Source organism: Nuphar pumila, chromosome 7 (genome assembly GCF_984573655.1).
Source record: "Nuphar pumila chromosome 7, dmNupPumi1.hap1.1, whole genome shotgun sequence".
NCBI lineage: Eukaryota > Viridiplantae > Streptophyta > Magnoliopsida > Nymphaeales > Nymphaeaceae > Nuphar > Nuphar pumila.
In genome coordinates this window covers 11,609,231-11,626,593 of record NC_143255.1, presented here as the reverse complement: position 1 = coordinate 11,626,593, position 17,363 = coordinate 11,609,231, and the positions used below count along the sequence as shown (strand labels likewise).

General features: G+C 36.3%; 1 pseudogene; it reads right to left on the bottom strand.

Moving 5' to 3' along the window:
- Positions 1-10,852: 10,852 nt before the first annotated feature.
- On the bottom strand, positions 10,853-13,300 carry LOC149831134 (laccase-14 pseudogene; annotated as a pseudogene).
- Positions 13,301-17,363: the final 4,063 nt, after the last annotated feature.

Below are 17,363 nucleotides of genomic sequence, written 5' to 3'. Positions count from 1 at the left end.
GTTGGACCTAGTCCAACAATATAGCCATATATTTGTGTTTGTGTGTAAGAGAGAGAGATGTTGGATTTGAAAAGGCCCTCGTCAATCTATACAGATAAATAATAGTGTGCATGTGTATCATGTGTGAAAAAAAAATGAAGCACGTTTTTTACTTGCTAATGGTAAAAACAAAAAAGGAAAAGGGAAAAACAATGAAATACGTTCATATAATGGAAAGATACTGATTAAAAAACTAAAGTGTCATAATATGCTTGCAACCGTACAACAAAGAGTTTCTTTCATTTATTTGATAAAATTGAGTAGGGTAGGAAATTTTTACCTGCTTTTGAACATGCGAATAGATCACCTGGTTGGCCGTTTATGGTGTAAGCATCAGATTTGTTAAAGTCTGCACCCGTTTGAACTTTTTCTTGGTACATGGTCATCACACCAACTTTCCACCATTCACCTAGAGTAATTTAGAAGAAAAGATGAGCATGGAAATTTCATTGGCAGAAGAAAAACTTCTGTTTACTTTCTTATTGCAATTAGCAATAATGGAACTTTAACTGTTTAGAACAATAAAAATTATATTGGCAGAAAATCGATACAAAAAACAAGTTGATTAGGCTTATTTTCAAATATTTTTTTTAAAAAAAAATGGTTCAAATTATTTTTAATATTTTGTGACACGTCAGTTGCTGGATAAAAGTTAGCTCATTATGTTCAATCCGGTTAAAAATCGGTGCGATACAATTCTGACAACATTGGTCATGAGTTCTAGGCATGATGTTCTAGGCATGCACATAGAATGATCAACATAAGCTTCGAGTAAAACAGAGAACTTGGGGGTCGGGGGTGGGGTGTGTGTGTGTGTTGTGAGAGTGCTGAGATGAAGGTGCCCGGATCAAACCCCGCTGGCTGACGGGTGTGTCAGTAGCTTTCAGAGGTGGGTCACGTGCGGCAGGGTGGTCGTGGGTCCTCACCCGTGGTTTTCCTCGCTTAGGCGAGAGAGAGAGAGAGAGAGAGAGAGAGAGAGAGAGAGAGAAGCTGCATCAAGCTCAGCTTCTGCACCCAAATTGTGCAGGCTGCGACTGCACCGTCGGCTTTTGACATCAACCAAGTGGTGTGATGAGATCATGAATGGCTTATGAGAGAGGGCTTACAACGAAGTCATGGTAATGAGTTTTTGACAAGGCTGGCAACGGTAGTGAGAACCAGAGAAGGCAAGCTAGAAGCTGCACTAGCAGGAGTGTCTTGTAGAGGTCCATGTCCATATTGGTTGCCAATGAATTCCATATTGGTTGCCAATGAATGCTATCCCAATAGCGTAGCAAGAAGTTAATACATTCCTCTATATATACTCTGTACATCGCTAGTGACACGTGTCGTCTATGTTGAAACGGTAGCCACCTAGATAGGATGCTAGTGACACATGATGCCTATGTCGTGTTGGTGGCCACCTAGGATGAGTGAGTTACCTTGCACCACTTGGTTTGGTATACCCCAACTGCTTTATATGGAAAAAGATTTTCAAAAAAATGAGTTAACTTCTTTTAGTTTTGTGCTTCTTCCTGAGTCTTTCTCAACTTGTGAAATTGTTCAGAGTAACTGTGTCATGGTGACTAATCTACCCAGTGTCAAAGGATGTTAGTATTGCAGGAGAGGTACATACTTGATTGTATCCCGAAAGCGATATTATGTTTAACCTTATTGTACTCGGGTTAAGTCTGGGTGGAGCAATTGTGGCTTTAAAGACAATATGTCTTTGTTACGTGTTGAATTATTGATTGAGTCTGCCTAACCACAACTTGCCTTTTCAAAAACAGAAAACACCTAAAAGAGGGTTAGGTGGTCGTGATCCCTTGCATGTGGTTGTTTGTACAAGGAGAATGAATAGCTTGGCACTTAAGGACCCAGTGTAGAGAACATTTTGGGTACAACTCTCTCATAAAAGTGCTGCGGCATTTGGACTTTTTATTTATGTGTACCAACATATCCTTTGTATCATTAGTTTTTGGTGATCCCCTTTCCCTGCGTTAGGTTAAGATTAGCTTGTGGCTGTCCATACAAAGCAGAAGCACAATAATTGCATTTTAAAAATTAAGGGGCCTGTTGGAAACCATTTTTGGCATGTGAGGATCTTTCAAGCATAAAAGAAAAAGAAAGAAATGTATAATTACTAAAATGATTTGAATTTGCCCTGAAATGTATAATTTTAAGTTTAGTTTTTTTCTATTGTTCATATGTGATAAAATTTTTGTTTGGTAAGTACACGCCTCCTGTGGTGGGACGTTTCAGGTTCAAATCCCAGTGGTATGTTGAATAATGTGATACATTTTTATTTTGATTAATCACGTTATTTTTGCCGATCATGACACTACTCGAGGAATTATCGAGGTCGATTTTGGCACAATGGTTGGTACGCTACTATCCTTTTTCAAATTCAAACTTAAATTCTTGCTATGACCGACTCGAATCTGTGGCTGAGCCAACTTGGACCAACATCACCTCAAAATGCATAATCCTATTAGTCTGGTAAGTACAACTTGGCTATTTGGCAAAGCTTGGGCAGAAGATTATTTTGATTCCATTAGATAGTGGTACAGGTTGCCCTCAGTTGGCATCAAATTGACAAACTCAATTTAATTAAAATTGACTCGGAGTAGCATTTGTTAATGCGAATAACCATTCTCAGAATGCTGAGTTTGGAGTGATGTAGAAGACAAAGCAATCTCTCTCTCTCTCTCTCTCTCTCTCTCTGAAATCAGAATATATAGGAGTGTCCTTTTTTTTAGGTAAGGTAAAATTCACTAGAAATCAGAATAGGAATGTCCTTTTTGTCCTGCTAATAAGACATTTGGGCTGGCTTTTTCTTCCCATGGAGTTAGGTGGAGGTTTAGATGTGGCAAAACACCAGTACACCACCCATTCTCAAGAATATGACTTGAAGGTAGGGCTGGTAAACGAGCCAAAAGAACCAAACAGGGCATGTTGGGGCTCGCCTTTATCTACCAGTAGATTGAGCTCATGACTTAGTTCATGTTCGATTTTAGCCAAGCCAAGCTCAAGCTTAATTCATCTATAAATGATAACGCTGAACACGAACTGGCTCGTATAAAACATTTCATATTATTTATATAGAATATATATTTTATATATTACACTTAATAGTTTATATTTTATGTATATGTTTGCCATGCATCCTTCTCTTTGTATATGTATTTTATGCATTCTTCATTTTAAACACTTAATATATATATATATATATATATATATATATATATATATATATATATTATACATTAAAATATATATTTTTTATCTATACAAGCTCTTTCAAGTTGACATGAGCTCGACTTGTTAAGCTACATGAGCAGCTCATGGCTCGGCAAGCCTGTTGCCCCATTTCACAAATGTGAGAAAATATGGCAGTGAGACTAGATAACACACATGCGTTTGGGGAAGGGTGTTGTGCGTTCTCTTCTGAAGACGCAGGGTTTGCTACAGTGTGTGTTTGGGGGTCTGAATGAGCACCACGTATATAAGCACGTGGGGCTCGTATCCCCGTGTGTGTCGGCATCACTTAGCTAGTGGAGGAGAAACACCCAGAAGGTAAATGCAGCAGATGGTGACAACGATGCTCCCACTGCGCAGACGACGACAAAGGTTGCCCCGATGACAAAGGACGGCGACAAAGGGTGCTACGACAACAACAGATGACGACAAATGGTGTGTCGTCAAAGGGAGCTCCTGTTACAGCAGATGATGCAAACGTTTACTGCTTAGGGCGAAAACAGAACGTTTCGACTTTGAAGAGTTAACATCATCATCCCTTTTCTTTTCTAGATGAAGGACATTTTTGTCTTTTTTTTGAACCGGCGTTTCACTTTTCTAGATGAAGGATCTCGAGCCGGCGTTTCACTTTTCAAGATGAAGGACATTTTTGCATTCAAACAAGATATCGTCTTGTGTAATGTACTAATCAACGCTTTAGCGATTAGCTCCGAAGCATGAATACAAAACACATAAAATGGTATAGGGCTGTTAGGTGAAACCTAAAACCAGGTTATATAAACATGGTTTTTGGTTGAAGCGCAATTAAGATACCAAAACCAAGCTTTTGGTCCTTTTTGGATGCCAAAAACTTGGTTTTGCGAAACCCAGTTTTAATATGAACCTGGTTAAGTGAAAAAAGCTATCTCAGCCAGTTTTTTCATGTAAAAAGCTGATTTATAGGAGGATGTTGCCCTCTCTCCATCTGCCATTTGCAAGTCAATGCTGGCCATTTCGGGTTGGTGATCCGGTCAGATAATGGCTACTGACCAGGATGGTACCACTGAAGCAATTTTCCAGCCGGTCGATGGTCTCAAATAATTGGTATATATATATATATATATATATATATATATATATATATATATATATATATATAAGCAGCAACACCGGAACATTATTCAGTTTGTATATGGCTGAAAATGGTCAAACTATTTTCTACTTTTTTGGTTCTTATATTGACATCTGGCCATTTTGAGGCCACCCACTAGTTGGACTGCTACCATTTGACAGAGATGGTAACATACCAACCATTTCAAGACGACGGGTGGCTAGAAAAAGGTTGTCTCCTTTTTTATCTTTTTTTGTTTTTTATCAATTTATTTTAAGAAAAACTTGAAAAATCTAATTGAAAAAATGATCATACTGTTCTAAAATAGAACATTTTCAGAAATGCCTTCCAATTCGTCAAAATCCTTTTCATATCCAAATTTTTGATTCTCAACATTTTTAAGATATTTTTAACCTTCACACAAGCAAACCTGCTGAATGTTCATGTGATATATATATATATGTACGTTGTTCGAAGTTTGCAAGATCTCAATAACAAGAAGATTCACATGAAGATTTTGTCGACCTTATAAAATTCATATAAAAAATTTGCAAACATAACTAAATTGAATCCCAAAATAAGAGATCCACATATGAAATGCGCAGATCTTATGAGATTTGTAAGTTTGATACGAACCTTTTAAAATTTAAAAGTTTAAGATCGGCAGCTTCACTCCATACATTTGCAGATGGCTTGACTTTCGTGCAAACAACATGCAAACCTTCTTTAACTAAAAATAACATAAAATATGGATATACATCTGCAGATATATGGCATGTCATTCACAAATATTATATGTGAACCTCCTTTTAATACATTATAAAAGAATGTCTTAAAGGTTATTTTATCAATGTTCTTACCTTTGCATGTTTTCTTATTCGAGTTTAGCATGTTCATGCTAAACATTTGTAGACGTCATGACTTGGGAACCTCCTTCATATGTGTGAACCTTGTGACCTCAATTGTGGATATACTAAACATTTGCATATTCAGCATGCAAACTTATCAGGTTTGCAAAAATTCTCGTTAACTTTTTGCGAATCTCCCGACCATCATGTGTTACATTTGCACAGCTTCATACACATTAAATGCGACTTTGCGTATAAAAGTCAAGTTTCTTTGCAAGGGTTTTGTGGTCCTCAACCTTAGTTTTTTCTACGAGTTTTTGATGATTTTTTTCAGTTAGGAAGGAATTTTCTTGCTTGAGTTCCATCATACGGCATTGGCAGCACATTATCGGCGAGATTTTTGGCATCCGACACATCATTGAATGCATCCAAGTAACACTGAACGAAAACCTAGTCCACCGTTACTTCCATCCTTTTATATATATATATATATATATATATATATATATATATATATATATATATATATATATATATATATATATATATATATATATATATATATATAGAGAGAGAGAGAGAGAGAGAGAGAGAGAGTAATGGGTAGGTGCAAAATGTTAGGTATTAAAATGATACGTGCTAAATGAGTGTTTCAGGGTTTTTTCATGATCTATGTACTTGATTTTATAGGGATCACCTCTTGAAGTGTTTGATTCCTACACATGGGTGGGTTTTTATAAGGTTTGAAAAATCAATGGTCCAAAATCTTTATAAATTTGTTAAGCTCCAAATATCATTTTTTCATCAAAAACACATAATACAAGCTTGGATTTCTCATAAATCGACCATGCCCAACACATTTATGGGGTCAGTGAAAAAAAAACCTCGAAAAGGCAAAAAAATCCATTTAGCATGTATCAAATTTGCACCTACACATTTTTTTCTTTATATATATATATATATATATATATATATATATATATATATATATATATATATATATATATATATATATATATATACACACACACACACACACACACACACATATATACACCGCCAACAACCGGCTAAAAAATGGCTAGAATGATACCATCCTAGTCAGGCAGTACCAGGTCTCTGCAGACCCTGGCAGGTTTGACCAACTGGGGTAGACTGAATTGGGTGGCAGCTCAATCCCCAAAAGGTTAAAAATGGCCTTGCATGCCACTCAGTCCCTCAAACCCATTATAACCCTTGGTTATTTTTAGAATTAACCAACATGCTACTTAGTCAAACAGAAAGTGGTCAATTGTGACCATCATGCAGTTGAATGGTTTGGTCAATACAAAATCGGATGACAATGTCCTTCGGATCCAAAATACCCCTGAAACTCTCCCGAATTAACCAAAATACACATAGAACTTGTTGGGCTCGCTCGAAACTCAAATCAACTCCTTGTTCAACGAAACAAAGATTGTTCTCTTCGAAATTTCGATACGAAAGCAATCAGAACCTGAATTTCATGAATAATGGCTCCAAATTTAATTATCCATAAATTACAGAAATATCAAAAAATGTTGAATAATGCAAATGTAGTATGGGAAGGAAAGATCAAGTGCCCATGTCGAATATGTATTAATCTCTTATGGCAGCCAGTGCAAGATGTTTTCGATCATATAATGTGCAATAGATTTTTAGAAGGTGATGTGTTATGTCAATAAAAACTGCTTTTCAAATGATGTGCCATAAAGGTCATGTTAAATATGGTAGTTTAAGGCATCAAATAGACTCATATGTGTGGAAATCTTTTGATCTTGCCCATCCATCATTTATAGTTGATAGTCACAATGTTAGATTTAGATTGACAAGTATTAGTTTCAATCCCTACAGAACTTTGAGTACTACTCACAACATATGGACCGTCCTTATCATTGCATACAACTTGCTTTCATGGATGTGTACGAAGCAATCTTACATGATGTGTCTTTGCCTATTCCTAGGCCAAATTCTCTAGGAAATGATATTAATTTGTTTTTGCAACATTTTATTGAGGAGTTGAAGACACTATAAACCAATTTCATCATTTATTATTTCGTGAACTCCAAAATTATTCAAACTTTATATATATATATATATATATATATATATATATATATATATATATATATATATATATATATATATATATATATATATATATATGTGTGTGTGTGTGTGTGTGTGTGTGTGTGCGCGCGCGCGCCCATAATTCTTTCATCTATGTTTATTTGCAGGCCTCGTATACAAGTATGGTACACAAAGTGTGTCTCTTCCATGTAATTCATGAACTTTAAAATTATTTGTATATATTTGAGACAAAACTTGTTTTTTTTGTCTATTATTTGATATTGTTTATATGTATGATTTTTTTTTTATACTAGTTTGACCTTTAAGTCTCCTCATCCAGCATGCTTTAAATGTTATGTGAATATTGTAGTTGTTAATGTTGAAGTTATGGCGGATGTAGTTATGGAGGAATGAATGAAAATATATATAGTAGAGTGTGTATGAATGCTTTGCATGTGTTTTTACATGGTTTCTATTATAAATGTTGGAGTTATAAAGGGTTAAAGGAATAAATATAGTAGTGTGTATGAATGTTTTGCATGTTGTGTTTCTTGCAATGTTTTAATTGTAAATATTGGAGTTATGGAGGGTTGAAGAAAGAAATATAGTAGTGTGTATGAATGCTTTGCATGTTGTATTTTTTGTAGGGTTTTAATTATGAATATTAGAGTTATGAAGAATGTAGTTATTAAGAGCCAAATGAAGAAATATAATAGTGTATGTATGAATAAATGAATGATTGGATAAATGAATGAATATATAAGCAGGTTTTATAGTTAATGAATGATTTGGTTCATAAATGAATTAATATATAAGCAATTTTTGTATTCAATGAATGTATAAGCAGTTTTTATATTCAATGAATGAATAAGCAGGTTCACGAATGAATGAATGAATGAATAAGTATATATTATTGAATGTATAAGTATGTTCATGAATGAATGAACACGTATATAGTATTGAATGTATAAGTAGGTTCATGAATAAATGAATATGTATATAATATTGAATGTATAAGCAAGTTCATGAATGAATTAATAAACATGTATATAGTATTGAATGTATAAGCAGGTTCATGAACGAAAGAATAAACATGTATATAGTATTGAATGTATAACCAGGTTTATGAATGAATGAATGAACATGTATATAATATTGAATGTATAAGTAGGTTTATGAATGAATGAAGAAATGAATAACTATTTAGTATTAAATGTAGAAGCAAATTTATATATTATTGAATATTCATGAATGACCAAGTATATAGTATTGAATGTATAAGCAGGTTCATACATGAATTAATGAACATGTATATAATATTGAATGTATAAGTAGGTTCATAAATAAATGAATATGTATATATTGTTGAATGTATAAGTGGGTTCATAAATGAATGAACAAGTATATAATATTGAATATATCAACAAGTTTATGAATGAATGAATGAATAAATGAATAAATGAATAAATGAATAAATGAATAAATGAACAACTATTTAGTATTAAATATATAAGCAAGTTCGTGAATAAATGAATGAACAAGTATATATTATATTAAACATATGTATGAGTAGGTTATGAATGAATGAATAAATGAATGAATATATGTATGAACATATTGTTAACTAGAAAATGAAAAAAAAATCATCTTTGCTAGTGCAAAAAATGTGCAAGAAAAGAGATCTTCATTGGTGCGAAAACTTTTTGTGCAAGTAAAGATAATAGTTTTTTAATTAAAATGTAAGGAAATCTCTTTACCGATACCATATCAGCTCCAATAAATAGATCTTTATAGGCAAAAAAAAAAAATTTGTGCCAGTAAAGATTATATTTTTTAATTAAAAATGTGAAAAAATCTCTTCATTGGCATAAAAAAAATTTGTGTAAGTAAAGATGATATTTTTCTTTTATTGAAAAGTGAGAAAATCTCTTTACTTGCACCATATTAGTATCAATAAAGTGATTTTTATTGGCGCAAATTTAACCTCAATAAAAACAATGTTTACTGGCATGAATATTTTGCACCAGTAAAGGCTATACTGACAATACCAACTGTGGCACACTTATTGACACAACGCGAGTGCCTGTAAAGATCTTTACTGGCGCTTTTCCCTGTCTTTACTGGCGCAATTTTTGCTCCAGTAAATAACTTTTTTTGTAGTGTATCTAGTAAAAAATTAGGTGGCTTTTTCCTCCCTTGGGTTACGTGGAGGTTTGAGTTTGACAAAATCCTGTCCCAATGCCCTTTGTCATGAATATATAGGACTTTGAGGTGGTGGTGTATGTTTGTCCGTATGTCTTTTTTCCAATTCTTCTGTTCTTAGGGAGGCCATTTTATGTAGCATCTTTGTAAAAATTAATTGCACATTTGCTTGGCCCAAAAATGAGAATTATTCTCTCGCAATGGTGAAAAAACGATTATCATTAGCTGAATTTCTCATCTGCAAGTAAACATGAGAAAATACGGCAGTGAGATTTGAAGCCATATTTAAAATTTAAAGGCATTTTACTCATGCGATTCGAAGCCACACTACCCATCTTGTGATTTCGAGTTACATGAGATGGAAAGTGTCCCAAGAGCAAATTATATTTGAAGGATTAAAAGTTTCGGGTACACTTACCTTGAATATCCGAAAAAACTAAAAGCCAAGGGGAAGGAAAAGTATGGTGGTGATGTTTCATTTAAATTTTGGTAATTTTCATATAAATGTTTATACTGTTCATGCTTTTGGCTTCTGTCATTCTCATTGTAATATTAAGTGAAGTGGTCATGCGGAGATGTGTTCACCAGCCTTACCTATTAATTTTGACTGTTAGGTGAAGAAGCGCATGGAGATCCAAATGAGCACTGCGTCCGCTTCAGAAGGCAGTGTAACAACATTTCAAAACTAGGGGCCTATTGAGATCCATTTTGATTGTGAAGGATCTTAGCAACAAAAATGAATAAACTGTGAAATACCAATGTGTAATCACCAAACTCTTCAGTTACGGCTATTCAGATCGTTGAGTTTTTGGCTTTTGCCACAATACATGATACCGTTGGTACCCATACATGATCAAATTGGCAATATGTCGAGAGTTGGAAACCTACAAAGGGTGTTCCTTTCTGCAAGGTCCAAAATGGGTGCACTGGATTGGAAGGAGGGGCCTCAAGAGTTTACCCAATGTTACCAATATTGGTGAGTATAGGCCCATACGCATCTTACCGGCGGAAAATTCGATACGATTCAGGGGGTGAATCGGTTATTTTTTAATAAATGCAAAAAATACTAAAAATTAAAATTTTTAATAATTTTAACATGTGTTACGTTATGATTGATACATAATATTTTTTTATTAATTTTTTGGCCGATACAGAACGATTTACTTGAAAATCGGTATCTGCCAATACAGCTGAATCGGTGGCCAAACGATTCAGGGCCGATAGCGATACTGACATTGGTTTTACCAACTGGGAGCCTATCAATGTCAGCTTTTCCCTAAGTGCAGAGAGAGAGAGAGAGAGATCATAATAACTAACTAGGTTGATAGCACAAGTATTTCTATGCCCTTCATTGATCTGGTGGGTCATAGATCCCAGTTTTGTCAACAAGATCTGAATCAGTGCATGGGGGCATGTGTGGTGGTGGGGGCAACAGACTTGTTTCAGCTGTTGGGCCATCCTTCACTATAAAAACCATGGACATTCCCCAAGTATAGTGGCGATCAAAGTGGCAATGCAGCAGCCAAACGCCTGCATGCGGAACAATTATGTAAGCAGTCTCTATAGCTACACAAGAACTAGTTGACAGTAATGTGAAAATTGATCCAATGCTGGTCAGAAACTTTCCAAATAAACTAAGCAAATTTGTCATAAACAATACATAAATTATGCAAGAACCACACAAATATAAACTAAGCAAGAACCACCTAATAATATATAAGCATTTCTCTTGGCACTGTGGATGAGTCAGATTTGGGGCAGAGCAATTACTTCCAAGCTAACATGCCTTCACCTTCAGATTCAAATCAAGGTTGGGTTGTAGCATTCCCAGCCTATACATAATATTCCGTACACTTGTTTGACATTTGTGGTAGTGCTCTTGTTTTGATATGTATTTTATCAACTCACACCAAAAGGAATGTACTAGATCTGGGTCAAGCAGGACACCGTCACACAGGATTCATGTTTAACCCAATTGGTGAGTGCGATTGAGATCTATGAGGGTAAGTAATGTAAGGTTTTGGATTCCCAAAATGTGCCCAAAGTAATACCTTCTCAGGTAAGATCAGAGTCCAGCCCCCAGTTTAATGCATTGACAACACTGAGAATTTCCTCTGTCCTTTTGTTTAGCAGATTTGGAATATATTTGGTAGATCAACTGATAGAAACAAGCGTATTGCTTTCACACACACACACACACACACACACACACACACACACACACATATATATATATATATATATATATATATATATATATATATATATATATATATATATATATATATATATATAGTACAGCATAGGTGCTTGAACATTAGGTGCTTGCGATACGTGATTGATGGTTTTTTATGCTCTTCCTGTGTTTTTTTTTAATGCTGCCTGTTCAGATGTGATCTCTGTACTTGATTTTACAAGGATCAGCTTTTGAAGTGTTTGATTCCGACACATGGGTGGGTTTTTATAAGTTTCGAAAAATCAATGGTGCAAAATCTTTGTAAAATTTTAAGGCTTCAAATATCATTTTTTCATCGAAAACACCTGATCCAGGTATGGATTCCTTGTAAATTGACCATGCCCAACACATTTATGGGGTCAGAGCTGCGAAAAAAACATCAGAAGAGCATAAAAACCCGTCTGTATAGCAAGCACCTACGCTCTACTATATATATATATATATCACAAACTCTTCTAGTGAGTTCTGTTTTGCTGGGTAAGATGACTCAATTAGCAAAATGCAGCCAGGACACTTCCAGTGTTTGACATTTGCTAGCAAGAATAGTCTATGAATAACAAACTAGCTTGAACAGTAGAAGCATTCATAAATGAATTATGTGTTTTATTGATAGTTAAAATGGACCACAAAATAATTTTGGAAACATAGAACTAAGTTTAGCAACATAAACATGTCGACATAGCATAAGGAGGACAGATTCTGCCATACTACTGCACGACACAGTCACAATCTATTGTAAGTACTACTATGCAAAAACATGTAATGGAAAGAGAAGTGATGTAACATAATACCTGGGTTGCTTGCTCTAAACCTCACAGCAGCCCATCCTATGTATGGAACTGCGATTGTGTTCTCCAATGGAGGGTCAACCAAATTGTAATTCAATGGGTCAACATTGTCATGAAAGTTTCCGAAACCTCGTCCAACTACATAGAAATCATACCCATGTAGATGCATGGGATGATTATCTGCTCTTAGTAGTGCCGTCGATTGAAACACAATCTCAACTGTTTCATTATAGTTCAACACCTTCACTCTTGTACCAATCTCAGGATATAGGAGAGCTTCATCAGAAGTGGAATCCGTAAAATTGAACATATATGGCGGAATGCTTGGAAAGTCAGTTGTGTAAACATTATTGATGCTTTGGTAGTATGCTTTTAGGATGTCAATTGATGGATTAATGAATGATATATTGTTCATACTGGAGGCAAACCTTGTCCCATTTATACCTTTGCAGCTGGCATTAGCGCAAAGCTCAATATTCATTGATATAGTAAAGACAAACCTTGAGTCCATTTCCTGTGGAACATCAATAGGATGATCCTTGGATGCTAGACTTCGCTCTTGGATAGAAAATGCATATGCTGCATGGATATCATCAGTTGCTGGAAGGCTTGGAAATGGGAGTGAGGCTTGGGAAGTGTTGTGGCCCTGATATTCAATTATTGCTGTGGCTACAGTGTCATCAGCGTAGGCCGTTTCATCACTAGAAATGTAAGGAGCAGCAGCCATATAATAAAGTTGTTTCTGCTGGTTGGCTTGTACAAGAATATCCATCGTTTGTCCTGGGCTTATTATGACATATTCATTATCAAAAGTAGGGATGGCAGTGGACCGGGGGGAAAGCGGGGCCCCGCCCCGTTTGGACCGGGGATGAAGGGTATGAAATGGGGATGGAGGGGGGGACGAAGGTTAAAATCCATCCCCGTCCGGGGGTGGAGGCGGGGATGGACATGCACTTTTCCCCGCCCCGCCCCGTCCCCGCCCCAACCCCGCCCCGAGCACTTTTCCCCGCAATATCCCCGCCCCGCCCCGCCCCGCCTCATCCCCGTTTGAACCGGGGATGGAGGACATGAAATGGGGATGAAGGCGGGGATGGAGGATAAAATCCATTCCCCGCCGGGGATGGAGGCGGGGGTGGAGGATAAAATCTTGAGGTGGGGCGGGGGTGGAGACCTTGTCCCCCGCCCCGCCCCGCCCCGTCCCACTGCCATCCCTAATCAAAATGCTTAAGATAGGATCCATCTCTACCAACAACTGTGAGTGTATGATTTGCTATGGCGACGAAGAGCGCATCAGACATTGCACCATTGACAAGGCGAAGAAGGTAAACTTTGCCATGCTCAAACTGAAATCGAGTAGTTTCTGCAAAGAAGAAAAGGATCAAGGAACATGTTAGATAAGTTAGAAACTATTTTTCTATCAATCATTATGCTATTTTACTGTTGGAGTAAAGAAGAATTCTTTCGAGATAGGGACATAAACAGTTAGGATTCGGATCAGTAGTCAATACCAAATCTGACAAATCAGATATTAGCTAATCAGACTCAGATCCAGATTAGGATTTGGATGAGAAAAATCTAATACCAAATCTGAAAAAATACATGTAATGGGATTTGGATATCCATTGGTTGGAATCAAATATCTTTTGTATTCAACTATGGAATTTTAGACCGAATCCAAATCCAAGTGTCAATCGGTTTCTGTTTTCTTAACCAAATACAACTAATCGGATTTAGAATAGTCGGATATCCTATATATCAAATCCGTTGACATCCCTGTTTCAAAAGCTTAACAAATGAAAATCAAACTTTGAATACATGTGGTCAATTCAAAATGAAAAAAGGTGTAGATGGTTTCCAGCAAACAAGGTTTTAAACTATCAACTTCACAAATTATTGACTCTTTAAATATGTACTAGCTGACTCCTTGAAAGGTGATAAAGTACATCATTGTTCCCCAATAACCTATGGACAACATCCCACCCCCCAAAGTGAGAGAGAGAGAAAAAAAGACTTAAAATTTCAGATTTCTCATTTACTTAACAAAGTGATATACAATGGGATCAAGGATTACGCATGCAGAAAAAATGTTGTAAGAAGATACACATTCATATGCACCTATTAGAAAAGAATGCATATCATGGATCCATACAAGGATTTATTTAACTATTTATAATATTTTATAACTTAAAAGAACAATTAACAAGTATAGAGGCTCATTTTATTTTTTAACAAAATATTAGAATCTAACTTGCCATTCTCTTGTTTTGCTAAAATTCAATAAAATAACAGCTGCATTCCTCATGCTGAGACGCAAAAGCTCACAAAATCTAGTAATTTTCAAATTTATTTTGGGAGATAGGATCAGGACAAATGTCCACTTGTTGAAAAATTCAGAAGGTTAGTACCATCCCCAACACCCTGACATATGAGATCACACATGGTGTGTTCCTTTTAGGATTCAAATTTACTTTTCGGACATAAAATCATGCAAAATGTCCACTTATTGTAAAAGGCAAAAAGTTAGGACCATCTCTACTCCACCCCTTTCCAGCACCCTAGAATACAGGACCACACTGGGAATGACCATTTTAGGATGAGCGCAAATGCTTAATTTTTTTTTTTTGATAGCAAATGCTTAATTTGTCATGTGAAGTTTGGTCTTTTGGGGAAACAAAAACACAAGTTGTACATGAAACCTTTCTATCTATATGTCAGTATGAATGCTGCGTCACAATGACACACCAATTAGGGGCGAGTCATGCCTAGCACGAATCAGACACGCTATGATACCCCACCACAGCTATGACATGTGTTGACATTTATTTAATATTTGTAAATATTATTTTATTATTATTTAATAATATTTCCGTAAAAATACAATTTTATATATTAAAACATCAAGACATAGTTCTTTATTGATTACTATATTCAAAACAACCATGTCATCGTACTTTATTTTTGAACAAAAAATCGAACATGCATGCCGAACTCGAGTTACCTATTGGGTCGTATATATGTTGGCATTACCTGCATCAACATACACAGAAAGCGTACCTACAAGTGTATCTGCTGAAAATGAGCCACAGAGTATCACTACAAGAAAATAGGTGATTAGCGAAGGAATTATTCTGTCGCTAGTTAGCGACGAAATTATTCCGTCGCTAGTTAGCGACAGATTAATGAGAGAAACACATGCGTCGCTATAATCAATGAAATTTACGAAAATAGCGACAGAATATATCCCGTCGCTAATTAGCGACGGATTTTGCGAGGGAATATTTTGTCGTAATGGACGCACCATTTAGTGACGTCTTTTACGATGAAATATATTCCGTCGCGATTTAGCGACGGAATTGGCGACGAAATATATTCCGTCGCCATTTTTCGTGTTTTGATTTACGACGGCTTAGCGACAGAATTAATCCGTCGCTAAATGTCGCATAACCCCTAATCCCAGCCCTCTTTTTCTTTTCTTCTTTCGCTGCTCCCACTCCCGCCCACCGCCCTCTCCCTCCCGCCGCCCCCTCCGTCCCGTCGGCCTCTCTCTGGCCCCCACCGTCCACCGTTCGCCGGCTGCCGATCCCCGTCAGCCTTCCACCGCCGCCCGGAGACGCGTAGGTAATTTGCATTTTTCGGCAGGGGGTCGACCCCCTGCGGTTCCGGCAGGGGGTCAACCCCTTGCATTTTTCGGCAGGGGGTCGACCCCCTGCGTTTTCCGTCAGGGGGTCGACCACCTGCGTTTTTCGGCAGGGGGTCGACCCCATGGGTTTCGGTAGGTCATTGGGTGTTGGGCTTCTCAAGGCCTATGCAAGATGTTTTCATTTGCCTCAATTTTTTTTTTCGGCAGGTGGTGACTTCATTTTAAAACAGTGTTTTTTGCAGACTTCTCAACGGAACCCGCTTGTGCTCAGCCACCCGTGGTAAGTAAGTGACAAAAACAATGCAAATCGGGTAAATACCCGTGGTGAGTAAGTGATGCAAGCGCAACACATGTTATTTAATTTATTGAATGTAACACTTTATTGTTCACACACTCACTTAGTTGTTGATATCTAGGGCTGCTTTATTGGAGTTCAGAGATCATGCTGAGCATGATTTTAATGTATGAGAATAGAAGTGTTCTTATTTTTGGAGTACGGATTCCATGCTAGGCATGGTAGTAGTTAGTGGAATATTGGAGTGTGTTTTCTGTAGGTACATGTTTGATATTTGTTTGATATGAATGATTTCGATGTATTGCAATGTTTGATGTAATTGTATCCATGCTTGCATGTAGTTACTTTCAATTTGATTATGGCTTCCATGTGAAATTTTATAATGAAAGCATGCTTCAAATGAATATATCGTGTCATTAATAGTTTGCACATGAAAATATTAAGTTATCAATGCATGCATCATAATTCTTGTTATTGTATGACATCATATATTGCATGATAGATTTGATATTTTCTTCATCATAGCATTCTGATGGTTCTCTTTTAACTGGTTAGGTTATTATTCGTAACATCATACGATAAAATGACTGCAAACCGTGAATGAATGTACCGTAGAATAGTGAACAATGAGTTATCGCATGAATATATGGATGGTGTTGAAAGTTCTATTGAATTTACAACGGCAAGTGTCAATACAGTGGATCCCATAGGTCAGATTAGGTGTCCCTGCAAGATTTGTAAGAATAATCGATTTGTAGAACCTTATGACGTTAGACATCACCTATACGGGAATGGTTTTGTGAGTGATTATCAGAATTTGACGTTTCATGGAGGAGAAATTAGAAACAATTTTGATGCACGGGTGAATGTGGTGCACGATAATCCATATATGGATTTGAT